This window comes from Drosophila yakuba, chromosome X (genome assembly GCF_016746365.2).
Source record: "Drosophila yakuba strain Tai18E2 chromosome X, Prin_Dyak_Tai18E2_2.1, whole genome shotgun sequence".
Lineage (NCBI taxonomy): Eukaryota > Metazoa > Arthropoda > Insecta > Diptera > Drosophilidae > Drosophila > Drosophila yakuba.
In genome coordinates, this window is record NC_052526.2 from 18,028,349 (window position 1) to 18,040,365 (window position 12,017).

General features: G+C 41.4%; 1 protein-coding gene across 1 annotated transcript in view; it reads left to right on the top strand.

Annotated features, from left to right (window-relative positions):
- Window positions 1–12,017, top strand: part of LOC6525865 (hornerin) — an 87,086-nt gene that overhangs the window by 35,332 nt on the left and 39,737 nt on the right. The gene's annotated exons all lie outside the window — the stretch shown is intronic.

A 12,017-nucleotide genomic window follows, 5' to 3' on the forward strand; every position in this document is an offset into this window, starting at 1 on the left:
AAACCTCAATCCCCGAAACCCCGATACGCGCCGCTCCCCTGAACTGTTCCGTCCATCAGTTGGGCTGCATCCATCCACCCGCCATCACATGACATGACTCGCTTTTGGCTTTCCTGGTCGTCTTTTCAGCTCAGCTCAGCTTGGATCGGTTCGGTTTGGTTTGGTTCGCTTCGCTTCGGTTTGGCTCCTCCACTTCATGGTTGTCTGGCGTATGCGTTTGGAATTTTTGATTTTGCCACATTGCAGTCTACGGTATACAGTCAATATGCAGGATGGTCCCTGCTGCACTTCATACTCCATACTCTATACTCCCTGGTCCATACTACTGCATACCCAATACCCCATACCCCATTCCCCATACCCCATTCCTCACCCGGACTACTGTGGTCCGCTCTTGCCGTTTTGTTTGTTTTTGTGTCCGCTTTTTCCTGCTTTATTTTTGCTCTTCGCCAAGCAGATTGAATTTTGATTTGGCGGGTAATTGAACTTTTACTACAGCAGCCAACTGTCCCGTTCCCCTGCTCCTCATGCTCTGCCTGCTCTTCCCTTCTCTCCCTTCTCTCTCTTCTCTCTCCTCGAGTTTTACTGGCCATGCCTTTTGCCTTGTGCCTTCTTGGCCATGATTAATGGCCGGCAATGCGCAACGCACGATCTACGTTTTTGGCCTCATCATAAATTATTAAACAAGTCCACTTGACACATGCACATGGAGCTGGAGCTGGAGCTGGAGCTGAAACTGGGGTTGGGGTTGGATCCGAGGGGGGGATTGAAAGAAACTCCACAATATAAATGACCAGAACGAGATGGCAGCCCCCGTAATCCCCATACCCATCTCCATCTCCATCTCCCGCTCATTTCCCGGCTAACAAAACTGTACAAAACGCTCTCAGGCTCTCGATGCCTTGGTTCTGGCCACCACCGACACCCTCCAATACCCTCCAACACCCTTCTCCATTTCATTCTCCAGCTCATTCTCGGAGAGATCCACACAACATTTTTGGCATTCCCCAGACACCAAAAACGGTACAAACGAGACATGTCCGAGCCGAGATGACAAAGACAAAGTCGCATCACCGATTCTTAACCGCTGTCCCCTGGCATCGCCATCTGTGGAGCATGTTTAAATGATGATATACTTACTTATAAAGTGATCAGTGGATCGTCTCGTATAAATTGGCAAACGCAGCAGAAATAACTAGGATGGCAGAGATATCCAGCAATTGTGATCGAAGAGGAGTTTACCAACTGGAATAAATCAATTCCCGAGCTAGATATACCTTTGAACCATATTCTAACTCGATTTAAGTGCAAATGTAGTTTATAACTTTAACGTTGAGAAGCTAAGCTCTTAGCTAATTATATTATATTTAATTATATTTGTTGTTGCTGCCTTAAGGGTATGTTTGAAGCCCATGGTGTCGTTAATGGTGGGATCTTGATGGACTCTTTGAAGGTGGAAGCATTTGTGTAGCTACAACACCGAGATAAGAAGCGAAACGCAACGCGAAGCGTCGAATACCAGCAAAAGGTGCTAAAATTGATAGCCGACCCAGGCGAAGGGCAGGAAAAAGGGATGCGATATACAGGGATAGGGATGGGTATAGGGATAGGGATAGGGCATCTGTATGTAGAGGGTAGAGACATCGGTAGCCGGGGGAAAAAGGAGTCGGCTCAGACAGCGGAACAGGCTACAAAACGCCATCGAAGCGTTGCGGGCCAGAGTTGTTCCCTGTGCTTTGTTTACCCGGCGACGATGGGAACTGCAAGACATCCGATGACGATGCAACCGCGATAAGGAGAACAACCCAGAGAAACCAGGCAGTAAAAAGCATGGGGCCGGGGAGGAGAAGTGGTCCGATGATTTCAGCAATAATAATGACAACAGCGACAACATTTCATAATAATCAGCGCGCTGGGGAATGCATTAAAATGCCCCAGAGATCAGAGATGACGGAATTGATGATGACTGGACTTCTGCAGGAGCCCTTGTGTCCGTCCGAACGAACCAGTTTTAATGGCTCAACTGAAGGTTAAAAGTTGCATGATGGCGAAATATGTATAATGATTTTATTGAAGATTCTGCACACACACACACACACACCTATTATGTATTCCAGGAATCTGTCTCTATTGGAAATTTGCATTTTATGAAGCCAACGTTAAGGAAATATACTTCAAATACCAATTAAAAGCATTAATTAGGTGTTCAGCAAATGTGTTTAAATCTTTTGATTGACCCTTGTTTGATTTTGTGCCATTCAAGGGATTTTTCTTTTATAATTAAACTTATAACAGCTTTAGCTTTGCTTCCCATAAATTGAATGTTTAGTGTGTTCATTATTTTAAAGGGCATCTGTATAGCATTTTGATTACTATAGCTCAACTGAATAGTTCAATATTAAATTCTTGAACATAATCACTTTACGGTAGCGTAATTTCCGCCCGAACTGCCTTCACTTTTACCTCTGCCTGCTGCAGCACAATTCATAAAAGTTTAAAACAAAATGGGAAAAATGGGGAAAACTAATTTCAGCAAAAACTTGAAAAAGCCAGCGCCGAAAGGCAACGAACAATCGATTCGCTAACAAATCCGCTTTGCGGGCAACTCATTACTAATTCATTGTTTACTGGGTGCCGGTTGCATTTAAGCGATAATTGAACGCTCTTTACCGGCAAAGAAATTATCAACTCTGATTGTGCGATGCGCAATGCTTATTTTTCCTTATTTTCCGTCTTTTCAATTCATTTTTTCGTCCCGCATTTTTCTCGTATTTTTCCTGCGGCTAAGAACCTGGTACCTGGTAGTTGGTAGTTGGTAGCTGGTAGCCACCTGTCTGTTGGCTCGTTCACTTTGCCACACATATTGTCATGTGGAATGCCAATTTAAATTGTATACCCAAAGGACATTGCACATTGCACATGTCTCGACATTGCGTCGTTTGTTGGTTATTCCCAGAGATGAGGAAGGTACAATTTTTCTTGTACTCTATATGGCACAGAAGGGGTATGCTATAACTAGGAGTTTATTGACTATTTTACTAAATAATTAACTTGTAATAATGATATCCTGAGATATTGCATAGGTATAATTTGTAAAAAGATGATATTCTTTCATTAGAGCTAGGTATATGTACCTTAGGTACAATTTCGTGTATATATGTAGGTACCAGTGAAACTATATAGCCTCCTTGGAACATAAAGTTTCAAGGCAGCAGGCGGTTAAATACATAATGAAAAAGTAGGGGAAAACTCTCCATGTACATCCAAAGTGCAGTTCGTGAAATTTTAATAAACCATGATGATGTTATTGTACCTCGTTGTGATACCAAGTACATTTGTGGGAAATACCCTGTTGGCTCCCATCTCTGGTTACTGGTTGTTCGTTGTTCGTTGTTGGTTGTTGGTTGTTGGTTGCTGTTGTTGTCCTGCCAAGAGATTTGCCATAGTCACCGTCTTTTTAGTTGTTATTTCCTTGGTTCGTTAGTTGTCTAGGTCTTGACAGGACAACCTTTACCACCTGTCTCCTCCCACCTTCGTCTGTCATTTGCTGTCGTCGTCATTTACCTGGTTGTTGCCCACCCTGCCCACCTCAGCCCCCTCAGTTTGTGACATCGTACCTCTGGCAGGGTGTCCTGCAGGAATTTATGGGAAAATAACTTGCTGGAAATTTATGAAAACTACGACGCCATAATAACAATAATCAGACTAAGTAGTGACCGCTGCCAGACATAAACTCTGACCAGATAAACTCGTCGTCGTTCTAGTCGTCGCCGTCGCCGTTGCCGTTGCCGTTGCCGTTGCAGCTCCAGCTCCCTCTCTCAATATTCGCCATATAAAAATGCTAATGTCTGGGCGACATTTTTAATGTGAGTAAGGAGCTGCTGCTGCTGCTGCTGCTGGCTGCCACGCCCCCTTTGGCTCCCTTGGTCACAGCTTAATTAGCAAAAATGTCTCGCGAACTTCAGAGACGACGACGACACATTAAGATAAGAGGTTCGCCTTAAGCTGATTGCCTGGTTTAGTGTTATCTGGACTATTTATAGGGCCACTGGCGGCAGTCAGACTGCCAAATGGTTGCCTTTCTATATATATACATTTCTTTATATACATTTACATACATATATATATGTATGTATATATACGGCCGCCCATTTTTGATGAAGCGCGCCAAGAGCACTGAGATTCATCTTCGCCTATCGTTTTTCTAGATTTTATGCCTCGGGCCCGAAGATGTTTCTAAAATTCCACTCCATTAACAGTTTAATGGCATTTTAGATAATTTGTTAATCTCATTTAATATTTTTTTAAGTTTCCGCGCGGAGAACATAAAACACAAGTGGCCTGGAGAATTATGTTCTATTTCCTCAGAAGGCATAAAACGTAGAATATCAATCGGCATAGGACACTCAGTATGGCCTAACAAAAGTATGCTAACTTTCACCCAACTGCCGCTCTTAAACTAAATTGGAAAATTCTGTTTAAATACTATCAAAATTTGCGTTCCAACCAACAACATGAAACTATCTGCTATGTTATTTTTCGCATTTTTTCAGCCGAGCTGGTGTGCCGACTCACCTGTGCACCGCAGGTGCGTTCACTGCCGGGAATTCCCCCAGGTGACCACGCTCCACTGGCTTCCCTAAGCCTTTTTCCAGCGCTCCTCGGCTCGTGTGTGTGATGACCAAAATGCGAGCGGCTACCCCAAAGTTACCATAGTTCGAGGAAGAAGTCGACTGACAAATTTCTGTTTACACCCTCGAAAAATATGCAAAAATGGCGACAGGTCGCTGGCCTCGTGCATAGTTTTTCCTTTTGCTCCTGTTTCAACTGCATTTAAGCGCAAATTTTCACTCGTTCTTGACATTCATTTGGCCAAAAAGTGTTTTGGGAGTATGAGGGACGGGGGGGGAAAACTGGTTGGAAAATGGAAAATGGGGAAAAGAAGCTTGGAGAAGCCGACAGACTGACTGGCACTTGACATGCAGGCAAACGTGTTGACTTTGTCTAGAGAATTGGTTAACTGAAGGGCAAGGAAGGTGGCAGGTGGCAAATATTGTGCACACAATGAGAAATTCATTTTCTGCAAGTGGCATATATTTTAAAGAATTCTTCACAGTACTTTGTGGTATAATTAGAAGAGTAATAATATTAATTACAATTAATTTGTACTACTAGTTATCTTTCAACACAAATCTTACCTTCCTGTTTGCTGCCGCAGAAATTCACTACTCATTTTCGCCAAGTGTATGCATTTGTATGTGTCGCAACTTTTTTAATGAGCGCACAGGCAAATGAAGTAGCAGTGGCAGCCACCGCAACGAAGGGCCGGGAAGGGGATTTCCGCCAAAGGGGGGGGATTTTCCAGTGGTGGGGCCCAACAACCGCCAACGTGTCATGGCCACCATAAAAGTTTTGTGACACTTTTTTCGCCTCGAATGCCTCTTCTTCAGGTCTTCCCTTCGCGAAAGTCAAAATCTGTGAAAGAAGTCGGCGAAAAAAGGAATTTTAATAGATAGAAAAGAATATATATGTATGTACGTGTATATGTATATGAAAAAGGGGAAAAGTGACATTTTTTTGTGCAGCGCGTAAGCAGAAACAAAAGTTTTCAGTAAGTGTGTATGCACAGAAAAAAAAAATCGGAGTTATATTATAAATATGAATATGAACTTTGGTTTTGCCAGACTTAATAATTTAAAGAATATTCACTTGATAAAATATAAAACAAGTGTACAATTCATTTTAATGTTTATAATCGATTATATTCGTTTATATTTCTATTGATGTACATATGTATGTATTATAATTGTGTTAATATATATTTATTTAAATTGGCGATTTTAAGAAACATACATTTTTTCTTCGTTTGTGGATGTGTGTGCGGCATGCCACTTGATGTGGCTTCTATTTGCCATTTGCCTCTCCATCTCCATCTCCGTCCACTTCTCCCCTTCAGCACTTGCCTCTCTATATTTGCCCGTCGTCAACACACGCGCAAAATGACAAATTAATGCGACGCTTGCCTCCCTGCCCCCGGCCACGCCCCCTTTCTGACACACCGCCCTCGTCTGTCTGGTGTCGCCACTTGGGTGGGCGTTGCGTAAGCACAAAAATTGTTTACGACATCCCCACTCCCACTCCTGCTCTCCATATCCATATATAACTATAAATACTTTATAAGATCTTGCGGCTGCTTTTAGGAGATTCGTTTACGTAGTGCCTGTGCCGCGATGCGGTGGCGCCCTCTGGCGGCACGGAATCAAACGAAACATAATGGCATTATATTTCCAACTAATTTGTAATTTTTGAACATGCGCTATATTTGGATTGCGAAATGAGAGAAAACGGCATTGTTAAGTAGAAACATGTGCAGCAGTGTTTCTTTTCTTCTCTTAACGCTTTAGTGGGTTCTGAATGGATGAGTTCGATTTGCATTCAATGTTAATAATACTAAAATATGGAGATTAAACCATTCAAATGGCAAAAATAACGATTTTACCGCCAACAGTTTATTTCAAACATTTAAGTCGTGTCTTTAGTTTTTTTTTAGGTTTTCTAATGTATCAAGTGCTTTCTTTTCAGCCCTTATTAATTCAGTTTTTTGATATATGATGCCATATTCCGAACAATGCCCCTATTAATATCGCTCTTCCGCTTTTCCATCAAATCGAACTAATTAAATCACTTATCCAATCGTAACTCAAGTGCGGCTTCTTGAGTTTAATTCATTTTCCAGCTGGCGACTGGAGTCGTAAATCTAGCCCTGATTATGGCACATGATCCTCAAAAGTTTGGGCTTCGCTTCGAGAAGAGAAATGCTACTTAGGCTGCCATATAAAATCCCATACATTTCATAAGCTTATCTTTGGGGCTCCAAGTGGCACTTCCCGGCATTTCAACACCCTCGGCGAAATCAATTTGTTTGGATTCCGAAAACTAAAAGCAAAGCTCAAGTGATGACTGTCAGTGCCCCTTCGTCTCCGTCTGTCTGCCCCATATATCATAATGATGAGGATCGTTCGCGATCGTTCGGAATCGTTCTGTTTGCCGCGTTTTTTCGGCTATTTTCTTTTTTTTTTTCTTTTTCAAGTGAAAAATCAGTACGGCACACAACACAGCACACATTCCTCTTTGTTTGGGGGTGTCTGGCTCTGGGGTTTCTCTTTGCCACATTTTGTACGCTGCTTGGAGCCTCATCTTCTCTAATTGATTAAGCGTGAAATAATTTCTTTTGATTGACTTCAATTGAAATGAATTATTCTTTAATTGGAGGCGCGCAGTCGGCGACCAAAAAAAAAAAAAAAATGAAAAGAAAAAGTAACCAAATCGAAGCAAAGTAAAATCTTCTAAGCACAGTGCGTCGGCGCAACATTAACCCATGCTGACCAAATGTTGGAGTTGGGGAGGGGCAAATGGAGCCCCTGTCATCGATGTGAATTGTGTCTATGCGGCAATACACATTCAACGGACAACAGCCAAATAACTTTGATTTTGATTTGCTTCCCTCGAAATATAAATGCAAAATTTGCAGAAAAACAAAAAGGAAAATAAAATGGGAAACTAGTTTTTGTTTGGGAAATACATTTTTCTAGAATTCAGCTATAAGCTTGCTGATATCCTGTAAAGCATTTTTAGTATATATTACTTACAATTTAAAAGGTTGCTTATGTGATGAATACATTTGTAACTAGTATGCAATATTCATACATAAAAATCTTTATATTTGTTTGGTAAAAATTTTGTTTTAATGAAATGTGAAACTACTCAATTTTTAATGTCGTGCGACTCCCCCAACTAATACACCCCAGGGCCACACCCTGTATTTGGTTTCGGGACATGTTCCTGCCACACCACACCACCCACCCCTCCTCTCCCCTCTTCCTTTGGGGGAAACCCTCAAAAATCGGTGTCCTGCCTTGCTGGCAATGTTGTTGTGCCTGCTGCTCCTCCGTTGCCCGTTGTCGTTGTCAAGAACAAAAATAATAATAAAATTTGCTGTCGCTGCGAATATAAACAGGCAATTTCTGTGCCGCTCCCCGTCGCTTGTCCCCCTGCCCCCCGTCTCCCCCCGTACCCATCACCCCCCCCAAAAAAAAAACTGCCTCACCAGCAACGGCAACAACAACAAGAGCGGAAAACAGGAGACGATGGCAGCTGTTTTTAATGTCTGCACAGCCGCCTAATGGCGCTTAACGGTTCACAGAGGGGGCAGCTGGGGGCGTGGCTGTTGGTGGGCGGCGGTCGGAGGAGATGCCACGAAGTTTGAGCTGCACTTAAAAAAAAAAGGAGTGCCTGATGACATATCTGCAACGTGAAATGCCAATTAAAACAATGTCTGTGGATAAATCTATAAATGTATTAATCTTAATATAGTTATATAATATATTATTATATTAATGTCTTTATCTACAGAATTTTTTCGAGTGCACTATTGACACTATATTCGCGAACAGGGCAGACCACAAAGTTTAGTCTGAGTGTGTTTGTCTGGATTTGTGGCAAAAATTGAAAATCATATGCTCATCGTCATTGTCCCCACATTTTCACTCCTTCCCCCGAAAAATAAGAAGAAAAACCGGCGATCCCTATTGGCATTTTATGTGCCCGTTAAGTGGCAAACGTTTCAACAAAAACAAAAATAATATACTGTGAAACGGTGCAAAACGAAACAGAGTCTGCCCAGTGGGTGTGAAAAATTCGAAATGCTGCCTAATCTTCTGAATATTTAGAGCAAATTACCTCCGAGTTGGATATTAAAAGGTTCTCATCAATTTCCAAGCAGTTAAACTGTTAAAGCTTTCCTAAATACCAATAACAATAGAAACAGAGGCATTTTTAGCTCAACTTACTCTAAGCAAAGTTCGAGTCGATCGGCGACTTGGTATGAGCTCAACTCGATTGTGCAGCCTCTGAAAAAGTTGAACTTGATTTGACCTAAGCAAAGCTTATTCTAAAATGGGATTACCTCTTCCTCGGGCTCCCCAATCGTCTTTACGTTGTACTGCCCCCAAAAACTTGCCCAGGTTTTCCTGTTTTCCAAAAACATAATTTCCTCGAAACACACACACACACACAAACACACACACACGGACAAACAGAAAACACAAAGGGAAAAAAAGTGCTTTCTATACAAAATGTGGAAGCCAAAAAGTTGCACAAAATTGCCAAAGTTTTGTTTGCTTATGCATTGCACTGCCCTTGTCAACCGTTCGCCCTCCAAATCCGCCCCCATATTCTCAAAAAAAAAAAAATATATATCCACCCCATATAAACCCCACTCCCCCCGTACCTGTGAAAAAAAAGTGGCATGCCCCTAATTGTGAGTAACCCTGCCATATATTTTTTGTTGGCTGAAAGAGGGAGAAATTATGTCAGCAGGACGGCGAATCGAGGGCCGGGTGTGTAAATTATTTATGTGCCAACTGTCCTGCCCCAACAGGCTTCTTCTTCATCTTGCGGCACGCATGGGTTAAGCCAGATCCCCACGTCCCCCTCACTTCCACACTTCCTCACTTTTCCCATTTCGCTCTTTTGTGGCAGTTTATAAATAAAAACCATTATTGCCGCGACTTTTGGGAGAGAGATTAGGCCTCATGCTGCTGGAAAACACATATATCACATACTGTTTTGATTACAATCTTTAAAATGTAATTCAATTTATTTAAAACCCATAACTAATTTGAAGCTTTGACTTACACAATTAGTAATTATTACTACAAAATAAAATATAGCTTTTGAATATTTATCAGTTCCCTTAAAATTTGGCGCCGCACTCCAACTAAAATAATATTTCCAAAACTAAAACGTAGATTGTATATACTTTTAAGTAAGCTTAATTATAGGATATCGGTAACTTCGGTGTTTATTTCAGTAATTTTGATTAAATTTCTTGGTGGCTTTTTTTTTGTGCTTTCTTTTCCGCTTCGCTTTCAGTTGGCCACGTTGGAGTTTTCGTTTGAAATTAGTACGCATTGTCCTTAATTGTTGGGGCGTTTGTGCAGGGGGGCTGGCATTTTATGGGTTTTTTTCAGGGGGTTCGGTCGCATAGTATATGGATGTATGTATATGTATGTATGTGTGTGTGGTATATAGGGTTTTGGCTTTGGCTTTGGCTTTGGCCAAGAGCCATTGACTTCGTTCCCTGCTGCGTGTTTATTTATTTGACTTGTGCATGTCGCTTTTGGGTGTTAACTTTAATAATTAACGGCATTAATTGCCGCATATGTCACATGTTTGCTTTGCCTTTCCCCACACACTGTGCCCCACAGCGCCCCCTCCCCCCCTCCCCGCAAACCCCCTGAAAACTTCGCCACGGGCCTGCATTTGTCTTATATTTGGTTTCGTTTTGTTTTTATAGAGCTTTTCGCCCACGCCAGCGAGTCGAGTGAAGTGGAGTCGCTCCTTTGAAATATTTAAACGCTTATGTCATATCCACATTCCACCCCATTTGGGTATTTTCCTTTGGCCCGCTTTCAGCTGCATAATTCATAAATGGGCTAAATGGGAAATTATGCATTTCTAGGTCTTTAATTGACCGGGTTGGCTTTCCAGCTAAGGTCGAGGGTGTATTTGTTCTGGACTTCAAACTGGAAAGCGAACTTATGTCGATATTTGTAATGCTTGTGCGTTTCGGTATACATTACTCGTAACCTAATAATCCTATTTTGTTTGCCATTAGAGCATTCAATCAACATTAAATCGAGCCGAAGACTAACCTCTTTTGCACAACCCACTCGATTCTAAATTTATCGCTCGATTTCTATGACCACCCAAATCGTAGAAATAGCTAGAAAATTTGGTTTAACAATGTCATACGTATTTCTATGGCGACTTTTTTGATATGTAAAGTTTTCCTTTTCCATTTATTAATAGAGGTTCATTAGAGACGCCAATAAACCGGTAGAGTCAGTCCCCATCGCACGGGTGAAAAATGTTTTGTTTATTGTTCAGATGCGAGTTTCGATTCGAAATGTTTTGTCTCCTAATGAGAACTAATGAATGCGTTGGAGTCAAAGTCTGCGTTTGATGCTCGCTCAGCCACCGGTTTTCCTTTATCATTATTATTATTTTATGCCATCCGGCTGGTGGGTTGCACAACAACCCACACAAGACGGGAAAATCGGAGACCGAAACCAAAACCGAAACCAAATCGAAACGATTCAAAAACTGGTCTTCGATCTGCTCTGATTCGATATTGGGGAATGACAAATGCATTTGAGATTAAGATCGGAGATCTTATCGAGTCTCAAACTAATGGGCTTAAATGTGATGACAATAAATTGATTTCATGATTATGGGAATACGATTTGGAATTTATGGATGGTAATAATGCAATTTGAAGTCATTTAGATGTGAAGATAGTGGCATATCTCGATTGGAATTAAGATATTAAAAGGTGAAACGCATGGCATTAAGATATGTGGATATTCGTAAAGAAAATAAAACTAATGTAAATTAATCTCTGGCAATATAGCAGCAGCGATATAATCGGTTGCACAATTTACAAAAACGTTTCACGTCTCACACCACAAAATATTTATTGCTTTTCAAATAAGCATTTTAATATCCTGCATCTGCAGGAAATTTACCAGCTTCAATTTTCACACTCCCCCGCGCGTTGGAGACATCAAAAAGAAAAACTTCTTGAATGCTTCGTGTTTTGCTTTCCATTTTGTGGCTTCTGTAAAGTGTTTTCACAGAGCGAGAGTAAACGCTTAAGGCGCTTATGGCGGGGAAAAGTTCAAAAATCTCATTAAATACAACAATATAAACATGCAGCAACAAGAACCATATACTAAATATTTATGCCCGGCTGTAAAAGTTCATTTTTTTCGCCTTGCTCGCTTTTCTCTTTCTCGTTTTCTGTGTATCGCATTTGGTTGGCTTTCCATATAAAAATTGTGTAAAATAATAAAAATAATTTCAACGACAATACAGACACAAAGCGTCGCAAACACACTCGCACACACACACAGCAAACACACACAGCAAACACACACACACAACACACACACGCG